Source organism: Pipra filicauda, unplaced genomic scaffold, assembly GCF_003945595.2.
Source record: "Pipra filicauda isolate LSUMZ 115617 unplaced genomic scaffold, ASM394559v2 scaffold105_size2325265_pilon, whole genome shotgun sequence".
NCBI classification, from domain to species: domain Eukaryota; kingdom Metazoa; phylum Chordata; class Aves; order Passeriformes; family Pipridae; genus Pipra; species Pipra filicauda.
This window is the reverse complement of record NW_024103496.1, coordinates 1,563,915-1,577,327: the sequence shown is the minus strand read 5'-3', so window position 1 is coordinate 1,577,327 and position 13,413 is coordinate 1,563,915.

Here is a 13,413-nt window from a genome sequence, read left to right as displayed (position 1 = left end):
TGGGATTGCTGCTGATGCACACGTGTCATTAGACACGTAAACCCACTGGATTTATTTAATTAGTCATTATTAATTACAAAGTTTATTTTGCAAACAGAAACAGAAAAAAAGTCTTGAAAGTGTAAAATAATTTGGAAAACTCTGTCCCTTCGAGGAAATTCTAAAATCAAAAGGTAGATTTTACTAACTCTTGGCTTTATTACTAATCTGAGAACATAATGTGCTTTTACATGACTGGATTTAACGTTGGTCCAGCTTGGAAGACAAGATTATTTCATTACTGTCTGTGATCTTCAGAGCACAAAACAGTGTTTTTCTTTGCCAAGATCATATTGTCAGGTTTGACATTGATTTTGGGTGATAAGAATTCCAACACAGCTGGTTTACAGAAGACCCAAATAAAACTGCTTAAAAAGCCTAGCCTAAAATATGGTGATGGGAAGATAATATTGTGATAGTGGGAGTTTCACATGCTAGGAGAGTGTAAATGCAAATTACAAATATGGTCATACTTATTTCTACAGTCATCCTGAACTAAAGACCATTAGCCAGTCTTGAGACTTGATATAAGCTGGGAAAAGAATCAGTATATTTTTCTGAGGCACCACATCACAGTTTGATAAGGATAAAATCTTAGCCTGTCTTTGGTTTTCTGATAGCCATTTCCTCTCTGTCTTCCTCATTGTGATTTGTTGAGATGATCTTTGATACAAAGGCTCTGAATGCCCAGAACTGCCGTGAAAAGCAGCAAGGATGGGTGTATCCAGCATCTCTCAGGATCAAGCTTATCATTTTTAGCTGTAAATATCTATATGACTAGAGTTACATGTGTCAGCTTTAAGATAGTGTCATGATTTCATTGTGGTCAAAGATCTTGAAAAAGCAAAGCATGGCTGATCCCTGTACAGTGTCTGTTCATGTTTATTATCTAGACAGTAAACTCAGAGCTGATTGCAGTTTGGCCCTTATCAGTTTTTCCTTCTAGCAATGGATAAAATAATTTCTGCTTGCTCAGGAACAGATCCATCTTAAGTAAGACACAGCTTTACAGAGAACTGACAGGTAATACTAGCCTTTATTTTTCAGCAAAAGCATCTTTTTAATGTAAAAAATGACACAAAAGTGGTCACAACATTTAATATACATATATGAATAATGGCTAATGAAATCTGGAATTAGTACTGCAGATTGCTTCACCTGGCTTCTAGTGAGCTATAAATAGACTACTTGATTGGAAGATTAAAAAGATAAGCCAATTTAATGATCATACATAATATACCTACCAGAATCCTCTGAACAGCAGTATAGTTACTTTCTTTGAGGAATACTTTGCAATGTATTAGAGAATGAATCTCCCCTCTTCTTCTGCAGCAAGAGAATGCCAGCCAGACAACCCCCTACTAGCAGTCTGAACCCAGAAGCACATGCATCCATGTTCCCAAATGCTGCTTAGTTCACGTTCTCTAAAGTGCTAGCAGTAAGTCCTGCACTCAGACTGCATACTTAAGGTCTCTATTTGTTCCCTCACTCTGCTTTCCATTAATCAATCACTGACTCAAAGCTGCACTTAATCCATTATGACAATAGTTTCATTTCAAAAAAGGAAAAAAAAAAAGCATCTGTAAAAAGTATTCTGAACTAAGAATCTGAGTTGTACTGGAATCTATTCAGCCCATGCTCAGAGGCAGCTAGAGCATACCCCTGAATAACTCCTATAAGCCAAACCAAAGCCAGACTCTGTAATGACACCACTTGCAAATGAAGCAGTCTCTACTCTCCTCACTTCCAGTAAAGCTCATCCTGAGTGACTTTTAGCCAGCCTCAATTTTGGTGTCTCCTCTATTTAACCCAGTAAGAAACACACAAATAAACAAATCCCGTAAAGAAGGGCGGGAAGTTGTGTGAGCTGTTACGTGTTTATTGTTACTAGGGAAACCACTTCCTCGGTATTCATCTGTTCAGCAGATCTGTCTGGCTGTGTCTTGGAGTCCCAGGCAATGTCATCAAATGAATGGCAACTGGGAAAATAAAGCCACACAGCACAAAATACACTACAAATGTCTGTGACACTTAAAATGAAAATCTCATTTTGGTAAATCAAGTCTAAGCAGAAGTATCTCCCATAATATGCTTTTATAACAGGATTTTGTGTAGGGGGCAAGAGTGTGCAATACTCTATTCCTCTTTTCCTGAACATTAATAATATATCTGTAAAAGCAATCAGTACTGATAGTCTAGAGTTTAAATGCTAAGCCCAAACAGCTACATATTTTGGCTGCCGATCCTAGCTCCAATTTCACAAGCAGTATCTTCATCCAAGCAAAGGATGAGTAGAGCTAGTACTTTGCTTTGAAAACCAGATTGTGGTGTTAGGACTCACCTCTAACAACAGATCATCCATGTTCCTACTTTATGGGACAGTTTTTTTGTTTGTTTGTTTTTTCAGCTGCAGCTTGTTTCTGAGTTCAGTCACAAAACAATTGGTAGAAGCATCTCAAGCGATGCCTCAATGTTCCCTGTACCCTTTCTTGCATAAGCAGGCGGCAGCTTTCCCAGATTCAGTCACAGAAAACAGGGCTGGAAGGGCCATGAAGAAGTCAGCTGTGGTAAGCAGGTTGTCATATATTTAGTTTATACACAAGTGCTCACCACCAGTTCCTTAATCGCCTCGGTGATTGGAGTTCAATACATCTCATCCTCAACAGGAATTCCACAGCTGATTAACTGATTTTGCCTCTTCTCCATCTTGCTGAAAATCTCAACCGAATGATAAAACCTGAAGAGGGTACACACCACACACCTTCCCTGAGCACTTCCAGCCCCAGGCTGTCAGTTTCAGTGCGAGCTGCATTGCAAAACCAGCTCAGTGTAACTGCTCTCCTCGATGGACTCCAGGCACAGAACTGGTTTCCTCATTACTCATTCTTCATTCCTAGACCAGAGGTCTAAGTCTGGCACTAAAGAAAGTTATTGGTCCCGAGGATCTCAATAACCCCAAGCCCAGCCAGAAAAACCATCTCAGTAGGTAGGTTTGTTCTTGCTTTAGAGTGGAATGAAGTGCAGTGGGGAGATACAGTGCAGCATAACTCAGTATTTACGGTGTTCACTTTTCTAAGCAGATATTTCAGAAAACAACATACATGCACAAGGGTAGTGCAAAGTTAGAGGCAATACCACAGGAAGGATAGTGGTGCCTAGTTTTCTGAAAAAATGGAGTGGGAGAAAAGCAGCAGAGAATGAAGAGACAATACCTTATTGTGGTGTAACCCTCTGATAACAAAGCTCAGATGATCAACAACTATTTGGGCCTTGTTGAAGTAGGCTTACAAACATGGTAATGCAAAACTCAACCTATGAATTGAGATAAAAACTAACACAGCAGATGGATAAAAAGGATGATCCTTTTGACTCTACAAAAATCACTATTATTACAGATACACGTGAGATTTTAAAGGCTTGCTTCCTGTTTTCCAGTTTTATTTATATCGGTTGGGGCTAACTGTAGAAAAATACTCTTGCTTTACAAAAACAGAGAACCAGGACTGTGGGATTTAGAAATATTCCTGCCATGAAGACCTGCAACACAGAATAGTGGGCATATCAAGATACAGAATTAGAGTTCAAATACACATGGGCAGCAGCTCATTTTTCTCTCAGCATGTTTGCGTCTTTGTATGATCTCCAGCCCGATCCCCAGTTTACGGCATGATATGGGTTTGTGTGATCTACAGGGTGACTGTATAAAAAAGACAGTTAGAGAGCACTAACAAGAGATTTTGGCAATTATAAATATCCAGCACAAACCAACACAAAGGATATGCTCATTAAGTGTATCCACTGATAGCACTAAATGAAGACGCACATGTGTGCTACAGCCTGGAAATGCAGGGAACTAGAGTTCATACACACCGATAGAAGCTGTTGGAGGAACACAAAAAACTCCCACTGATGTCTCAAATTAAAGATGATCTAATAAATATGAAACTCAGTTCCAGGTTTCTTTCACGAGCACAGCACTACATTGCACAGGAAGCAGCTTCTACCGTTCAGACATCTGGCTGTAAAGGACTGTGTTCAGCAGGGCTAGGCATGGTTTTGCGCTGAGGGACAGGCATGGTCTAATTGGTTTGCTATGGCTCCTCCTGACCATTTCACCCAGGCTGCTATCTCATGGGGCAGTAAAAGTGTGTTCACCATCCCCTGCCAGGCCCCCACCTCCAGCTCAGGACATACTTTAGTCGGACACTGTTGAAACTTGGAAGACTACTTAGAGGAGATACTGCTATGGGCTTTCTTCATTCACATACCCCTCCTCAGGCATTGGCAGCCTGGTATGGGGTTGGAAGACTTGAGGACTTTTGTGCCAAGAATTAAGGCAATTTTGATGAGGCAGGGTAAAGCCATGCTACACTCTAAGCCCTGGAAGGTGTTTAGTGCTCTCAAGTCCCACAGCATAGACATGGGCTCAGTCTCCCAAAAGCCTCATGCAGTGGCAGCTGAGTTCTTGGGGACATTCATGGGAACAGAGCTGCCACACTGTGGATCTCCAAGTGGCATAGCTACCCCACACTAGGAAGCTGCCGCTTCACTTCCAGAGGAACCTACAGTGACAGAAGAACAGCTAACAGACGATTACACAAGGTGGGCCCACACCTGGTGGTTCAAAGAGGCAGCATCAGGAGTGAGGCAGAAAACCTGCTCATTTCTTGGATGAGGAGTGCAGGCAGCAGAGCTGGAAACACCTCCTGTAGTTCCCTGAAGCTGTAGCTGTTAGAAGAGGGCAGGGGCCAAATCACCCATCTCTCTTGTGCTTTGAGATGTGCAGTCTATAGCAAGTTGGAAAAGGAGACAGACCCCTCCACTGCAGCTGAATTCACACTTTTAGCAGGAGCTTTAATAAGAAGCCAGGTTTGCAGGAAAGAAGAGGATGGAGAGCCCCAGGGCAGCCTAGAATTTACACGTAAAAATCTTCCAGCAAGGCATGACATCTCAGTGGGGATGGAAAGGGCCAGGGTGCAAGCAAGCAGTACAATTTCATTGTTTCATGGCTGAAAATGTCCCCATGGTGTGTACCCATAAACCCTACATTTTGAAGATGAAGATCCACCTCTGGTCCAGTTCTACTTTCAGTGCGCTGAAGAGTAGTGCAAACCAGCTAAGAAGTCCAGTAATGGATATTGATAGTTGCAGGCTGCTGTTCGATCACTGGATGGCTTGTCTGTGACAGGCCAGGAGGGAAATCAATGGTGATGATAGTGTTTTCAGCCAGGAGCTGCCCAGAAGTCAAATCTGCCAAAAAGCCATTTGTACTTTCCAAGTGAAAACAAAATGGCTGCAGCTTTTAGCAACACTGCTCAGAGATCAATTGTTACATTTTTCACAGATTATAGAGTGAATGAAATGTTTGCCAGAGTAGAATATATACAGGCAATAGCTGCCTGATGAGGATTTTGGAAAGGGAGGACTGAAGCCATGTTTCTTTAGAGACTCAGGTGTTTATCACAGAAACCAGTTTGCCAGAAAAGTCAATGCAACTGCAAGGCTGGCATGTCCACCCATCCCTGCAGAGGAGGCTGTGGCTCAGTGATGGAGCAGGTATCTTAAATACTCCCAAAGCAGAATACGGGGAGGCTGAACTAACAACAGAGCTCAAGATTCAGCTGAGAGCAGAGTGTGTAAGGAATCACTTAGTCACAGAAAAATGTAAGCACTTGTAATGTCAAATCAAATTTAGTCAACAGTTTCACCTGAAATAAAATGCAGAAAGGATTATTTTGGTGTTTTTGCGATAGTTTTTTGCTTTGACTTTTCAGGCAGGACTTACAAGCTGTCTTGAAAACAATTTCTGAAACAACAGAAAATGGGAAAAGAGCACCCTATGCCATACCAACTATATTTGGTATGAGGCTGGAGTCAAATATCCACTCCTTTTTCTATCTTACTTAAAGCTAGGTCTTAGGATCATGGGCCAAACACCTCTTTCACAGTGATGCTGATTCTGGATGAGACAACTTCAGTTTTTTCCCTTTCAAGATACTTGGAAGCAGAGACTGGAAAATTTAGATGAGAATCCTAGACACTCGCCCATTCCATAATCACCACCTGTTTTCTTACTCAGTGAATATTCATGGGTTACATGAGGTTGGACACATCAGCATTCAAGAGAGAGGCTCTTCTGTATCATCTGTAGTGGCCACAATGAATTTTCTTCAACACAAGTACCAATGCCTTCAAGTGGCCAGGAACTCCACATCTCTCAGAACACAGGGAGCAGGGACAGCAGGCTGGCAGCAGAGCAGGGACACAAAAGCAGTGCTCAGCACCATATCTTATGCTGTTTCACCTGTCCCACTCTATGGCGTACAAGTTGCCCAGCAATCTTGAATCCAGCAGAGCTACTTTCTCAGGCAACATCCATCTCAATAGTTTCACTTGATCTGCCTGTGTGGCATGGTTTGGGTAGCCAGCCCTACAGCCTGGCATTTAGGACATTTTTCTGAGAGGAAAACCTGGGGATTATGGAGCAGCTGGAGTCTCCTATCTAAAGAGTCAAAGTTTCACAATCACAGCAAAAGGGGATATGCCCTCCTCAGTTTTCTGAATATTGCTCCAGCAATTCTGCATGAGTTTATTTTCACATTGCTTTCATGTCCTTTAGAAATGTCCTAAATCAATATGAAATACTTTATTCAAACTGAAAATACCCCCTTCCCTCTCTGACATGCAGAACTAGAAAATCTAGTTTCATGTAAATCCAAAAATATTTTCCCCTTTTTCTTTAAAACATTGTTAGCAGAGCTTTCCTCCAGATAGGACCAGTGATTCATACAGCTCTAGTTAAAGTAAGTATTCCTAGTTTTTTGCTGAGAACATTAGCCTGGTTGCTCAGCATTCTAGTTCCAAAAGCTGTTACCCAGAGTAAATGGTCTCTATTGGGTCTGGCTGAGATGGAGCTTATTTTCCCCATAGCAGCCCTCAGAGTGCTGTGCTCTGTATCATTAGCTAGAGAGGTGTTGATAATACACTGGTGCTTTGGCAGCTGTGCTCTCACACAGCGCCAGAGCTGCCTCTTCAATATTCTGCCCCCCCCACCAGTAGGCTGGGGGTGCGCAGGAAGTTGAGAAGGGACACAGCCAGGACAGCTGGCCCCAAATGACCAAAGGGATATTCCATACCATATGGTGTCTGCTCAGCAGTAAAAGGCAAGAGAAAGGAGGAGGAAGAGAGGGAGCATTCGTTATTAAGACATTTGTCTTCCAGAGCAGCCATTAGGTGTACTAAAGCCCTGCTTCCTGGGAAGTAGCTGGACATTGCCTACTGATGGGAAGTAGAGAATCTTTTGTTTTCTTTTGCTTCTGTGCATGGCTTTTGCTTTTGCTTTATTCAACTGCCTTTGTCTTGACCCACGAGTTTTTTCCACCTTATTTTCTCCATCCCCCATGCTGCTGAGGAGGGAGTGATGGAGCAGCTTGGTGGCAACTGGAGACCAGCCAAAGTCAACCCACAACAGTCAGTTTTGGCACCCAGTGTGGGACACCCTCTCTGCAGTAAGTACTGCACCTTCACTACTTAAGGGCCAAATTCTGATCCCACAAAATTAAGCTCCCATTTAATAGGATCAGAATTGGCTCAAACCACTTAATTTTATCTGTCTCAGACTTCCGTTGAGTCTGGTTTGAAGATGGAGGGAGGCAGCATGTAGGGCCATGCAGCTTCTTTACACACATAGGGAGAATTCAGCAGACTGAGCAGATCAGTGTGCCAGGTGAGGCCACAGCAGGAGGCACCCTGCAGACCTGCCTGTTTTTTTCTTTACACCAGATGAAATCAGTCTTCTCCATTTGTCACCAAGCTGAATACCATTTAGCAACTTTAAACTTTCCCTAAAAGTTTGGAAATGATGTGATGCAGCCTTTGCAAGATCCCACATCCCAGAGGATCGGTGCTGAGCTCAGGTATGGGTGTCTTTGTAGCAGGATTCTCAAGGACAAACATCACACTGAGGCAGTCGTTGCAAAGGTTTCTTAGCAGGAGCAGAAAGTAACTCTGGAGCATCTGAAAAAGCCCTCTTTTTCAATATAAAAATACAGGAAAATATGTGTGCATAATCGTCTCATTCCCCAGAGTCTTATGCACACAATCAAAGGAGAATCACTATGGACTTTTTGGCATGGAGGAACATAGTGCTCTTCCTTTATGAATGAAGCACATAAGGCTGAGCAAGTACCATTTCCACGGGTAAAGGAAGTAGTCTGCTTTTAAGGAGGACGTAAATAGATGGCATCTTCTCTGTAGCAAAATGAGGCTACAAATATCTGCCTGTTTTCACAGTCATTGTTCAACATTACACTTAAGAGCAATATTAGACTAAAACCCACCTAATTTAACTTGAGCTGATTTAAAATGCATCTTGGTGCATCTCAGCTATTGTCTAATCCTTTTGTTTGAGATGTTCTACATTAGTCAGCCACTTCTGATTCATGTGCTAACAATCCCCCTCAAGGCAGGTAATTCACAATGTTCAGGATGTGCAAAGTGGCACTCCAGTTCCCACAGACAAAAGTCAGTAAACTTTAAATCCCAGAGCCCCTAAACTTATTTTGCATAAATTGCCCTCACAGGAGGGGAGCGGAGATCTGTTTATATGCATCTCCTGTATCAACTTAGAATTCAAATCAATTTTTCAGAACAGTGGGAATGCTGATTAGAGACAAATCACAGCAGAAAGCAAAGGCTGCAACCAATTTTGAGTACAAACAAAATAAAAGGTGAATTACTTCACTTTAACCTCTATGTCCTGCTTTTGTGTCTTTTCGGTTAAAGGTTTCTTAGCAGAACAATTAACAGAATGGAGATATATTTTTGTTAAATAATGACCTTCTGCAGATAGCTTTTTTTTTCCTTTGGGTACTGAGGCTACAATTGATAGCATTTACTGCTGTAAGGAGAACAGGTTTTCAGCCAAGTAATTGTTGATTTCGCCAAGACAGGGAATGGAACCTTTATGCTAATGGAAGTTAAGATTTCAGTCTTTCCACTATGATGTAATTTCTGTCCTCAGAAGATCTTGAGATAGATAGATAGATCTTGTCTGTTTCAAATGATGTAATACCGGGCATAAGGAAGAGTTTAGATTCCTTCTTCAGAACTGCATCACTTAGACAGTTACATTTCTTTTTCCCAGAAATGCAGATATCTGTATTCATAGCTGACAAAAAACCTTGTCATCACCTCAAGGTAAAAAAAGAGGACTGTGAAGCAATGGTACCAGTAACATCTGTAAATATGATAAAACAGGACACAATGTAAATTTCTCCACTGTTAAACCACACAGCTGTTGCAACTTCTAGTATAATTAACAAATTGTAAGGCTGTCAAGGTTGACTTCATGCTTGTATAAGCCATCAACATTCACAAAGTGGAATATAGACACAGCTCCAATTTGTGTTTAAACTGCAGTGTGTATCTTAGCAAGCCATCCCAGACAAAGTCCTAATGCTACTGAAACCAGTGCAAAAAGGCAAAACAAAAAAATTACTTCAAGGTTGTCAGGATTCCAACTGATTTCGAACCACGTTAAAACCACACCTCCCCTGCATAAGTGGTAGGAGGGTCTATTAAGTCATTATTTCATTAGTTGTAGGACAGATTTACCCAGTCTCCTCCAGCCAGTGAAGCTTGTTGTCTGCTCTTGGTAGGTTTCATTCCTAACGACAATCAGTAATTGATTTTTTCATGGGGGACATTTGAACATTGAAATATGGTGTCTAAATTGAAATACTAAAATACCTGGTGATGGCACTTGGCAGAATTTCGTGACATAAGCCTGTGGAGTCTGAAAACAAAATAGTCAATGGTTTCTGGCATCTGCACTGCCCCATAGCTGCACATACTGGAGGATTCCATTGGCTCCTGGTTCTATGGGGAAGAGACAAAAATCTGTGAAGACTCCAGCCCCCCAGTCATTCAAATGGAATCCTGTCACTGAGCTGAGAAACTTAAGCTCCTGGCAACCCACAGGTGAAGGAAGTTAATTGAAAGATAAGTCTTTCTCTTCTGATAAATCAGTGGTTTTCAAAGCTGCTGAATAACCTTGCTTGGGAAAAATTTCCAACCAGCACTAATTAAACAGTCACAGATTAAGTTAAGAAAAGCAATTTAATTGAAAGAAGGTGCAGGGACAGCTCTGAGAGATTTGTGGAAGTGCTGAGGGACATCTCGAAAGAAGTGTGTGTGCTGCTACAACCCCAGTTTCTCTGTTGGGAAAGTGTAGTACTGAGGCATGAAAGAAAAATATCAGTGTGGATTTCTCCATTTTTCCCTTGCATAGCATCCTGCAGCTAGGAACAGTGCAGGCTGATCCTTCATCTGTTAATCACTCATTTAGGTGATTACTACCAGAGAACAAAAGAGATCATATGTATGGAAAATAAACCAGGTAGACATTGAGGATCACACAAGAAGAGAGATTAAACAGCACCTTTTCTTTCTCTCTTTGTAGTAAATGTCCATGTTAAAAATAAAAAATTATTAAAAAAAATCCACCTAAGGCCATTTCTTTAACTAAGGCTCCAGGGATATCTTTCAAAGAACCTGGTTGCTTTTTTTTTTTGTTCTCTGTATTGAAGAAATTAATAAAAGATCAGCATCTGGGGCAAGTGTGAGTTTGATATTGTGTTTTACTGATGGCACGTACTCCAATTCCATCTTCAGGTATTCACACACCAGTCCAAACTCCTATTACTGCACCTGCTTGCTGCATGGATGTATCTGAGGGCAGATTAGGGATCTAGGGCAACACAGTAAACAGGATTGAAGGTGTTGCACATGAACTGATGGGTCATAGCAAAGTGCCTTCAGGTATGCTAAGATGGTGGAACAGGTTGCCCAGAGAAGTTGTGGATGGACCATCTCTGGAAGTGTTCAAAGCCAGGCTGGATGGAGCTGTGAGAAACCTGGTTTAGTGGAAGGTGTCCCTGCTCACAACAGGGGGGTTGGAATGGGATCGTCCTTAAGGTCCCTTCCAAGCCACGCCATTCTGTGATTCTGTGAAACCCTGCACGTGATAGTGTTTGGATGGGTATGGGACAGAGGATTGGGCTGGGGTCCCCAGTAGCCACCAGTGGGACGGTGGGACACAGGCTGGCAGGAGCAGGTGTTGATGGCCAGGCTGTGGCAGCTCAGGACGCCGTGAGGGGAGCGAGGGGCCTGGCTTTGCCCAGCAACCCACACTCAGCACCCACTCTGCCCAACAGAGCAGTGGCTGAGGAGAGAGGGGAGAGGAACCCCCACGTTCACAGTGCCACTTCACACAAGCTTCGGAAAAACTCTATGAGAATCCTGACCCTCGCCGATCCCTCCTCTCACGGCAGCTCGCTGCTCCCCCGCGCCGAGCCCAGCCCCGGGCCGCACCTAACGCTCCTCCTCTGCCTCCGCAGCGGACACTCCGGAGCTGTTTTTCCCTCTCGTTGGCGCCAGAGTTCCCCGTTTCCCAGCAGGCGCGGACACACCGCAGCCCTTCCCGGACCCATTCCGGCCCTCTTCCCGCCCTGTGCGGGCAGCCCTGTGCGGGACCGGGCACCGGCGGGACGGAGCTTCCACCTTCCATGGGCTGCCCGCGAACGGTGCTCCAGGCCATGGTCCCTGCCCTCCCATCGGCTTTCTGCCCGTGCCCTGTGAGCCATCGCGTCCCTGTGGGGAACGAATGCGTGTCTATGCAAACCAGGCATCTGAGAGGTGTTAGCATGGGCGGTGCACCTGAATGTGCTCCTTGTTCCTTCCTGGCATGCTTTCCTACCAGACAGATTCCTGCAGTCAAAACATTTTGATGTGAAGCTGCTCAGCAGCCGAAGTTGCAGGTGTGGGAATCACCAGGCCCAGTGCTTGGAAAGGCACTGTGGTTTCTCCCCATGAAGTTCCTATATAACTGGCACAGTCCTGTTAGGAGGGTGGATGGGAGACCACTACCGAGTGAGTCACCGATGTGTTTTAGACTCAGCACTAGCAAGGAGCAGGGGACAAAGCCGCTTTAGTTCCAGTCTGTCATCAGGGCTCCAGAAAGAGCTGATGTCATTCCTAAGCTATGACTCTTTTCTTTCCCTGGGCTTTCCCTGTCTCATCCAGTCCACCTGGCACTATTGCTGAACTGGGGTTTGTCACAAGCATCCTCTCACAAAAACTTGGTATTTTGTACTTCAACAATGCTGTCATAGTGAACCCCGCTGGGCTAACACTGCAGAAACACACTGGGGTGTTCAAAGGTCTGTGTTATTACAGATAGTGAGTGTATAGCACATTTCCTCATATTTAGGGACTTGTAAGGGCTCATCCAGAACCCTCTGAGACTCTCCTCTTTCCTTTGATCAATCTTTCGTCCTAAATCTAAACTGCAATCGCTTGGGGAAAGGATATTCAAATGTCCCTTTCTCATGTGGGGGTCATAGCCCAGATAGCTAGGTGAACATTCAGGAGATTTCTAAAACAAGGGAACTTGCCTCTGACCGTGTTCTAACCACTGCCTGGTTCATGGCCGTGCCCCTAGATTGCATGTGCATCTGTCTCGTGCCCTCTCTGCTGCTTCCTCCACCTCCAGTCCTGCTGCATTGACAGATGTGTTCAAGGAGAACTCAAAAGAGCAGACCTCAAAAGAACAGCAAATCCTCACTCTTCCAACCAGAGTTCACTTGCTGCTGTCTCTGAACTGGCAGAAGAACAGGGTACCTCTGACCACTGATGGAGCTGCTCCCAAAATTACTGGTTCCTACTATTCCTGATTAGTCACTCCACGTGCATGAGTGCAAGCTGAACAGCCAGCAGTGAAAACACAGACGTTGCCCAGATGCAAACAGGCATTTCTGGAGAGGACCTAGCGGATAAGGGAGACCGGAAGCGCAGCTCTTCCATGATTCACGTCCTCGCCTTTCAAAATACCCTACACTGGGCTGCTTTCGGAGTGACCAGCATTTGTAGCAGCGAGCAATGTACATAAAAAGGACATGTTAGAGTTAAAGTGTGCATTTATTATGTGTAATGGGCCAAAACAGCATGCTGGGAGAGAAGTAGCTGTAAAATGTTAACCATCTATATAAAAGGGGTTATTTCTGTAGAGCACAACCTTCCATGCAGAAAGTCACTTCTGCTTTGCTGTCTATATTGAGTGTTATAAAAAAAGAATGAAACTATAGAAGAACATCTGAAATGATCTCTGAAGGTTGTGTCTGTCTCCTGATGCATCCGAGTGGCAGTTCATGGTTACAGTATTTCCCAGTGAAGGTGACATGATGGTACATGCAGGTTCTCCTGCTCAACACTGACGTGATGTCGGGCATTTGGTCAGTGAACAACTCTTCACAGTCATATAAGACCACAGCACTCTGGAATGTAATATACTGTTATCTTTGGACCTCTTTACTG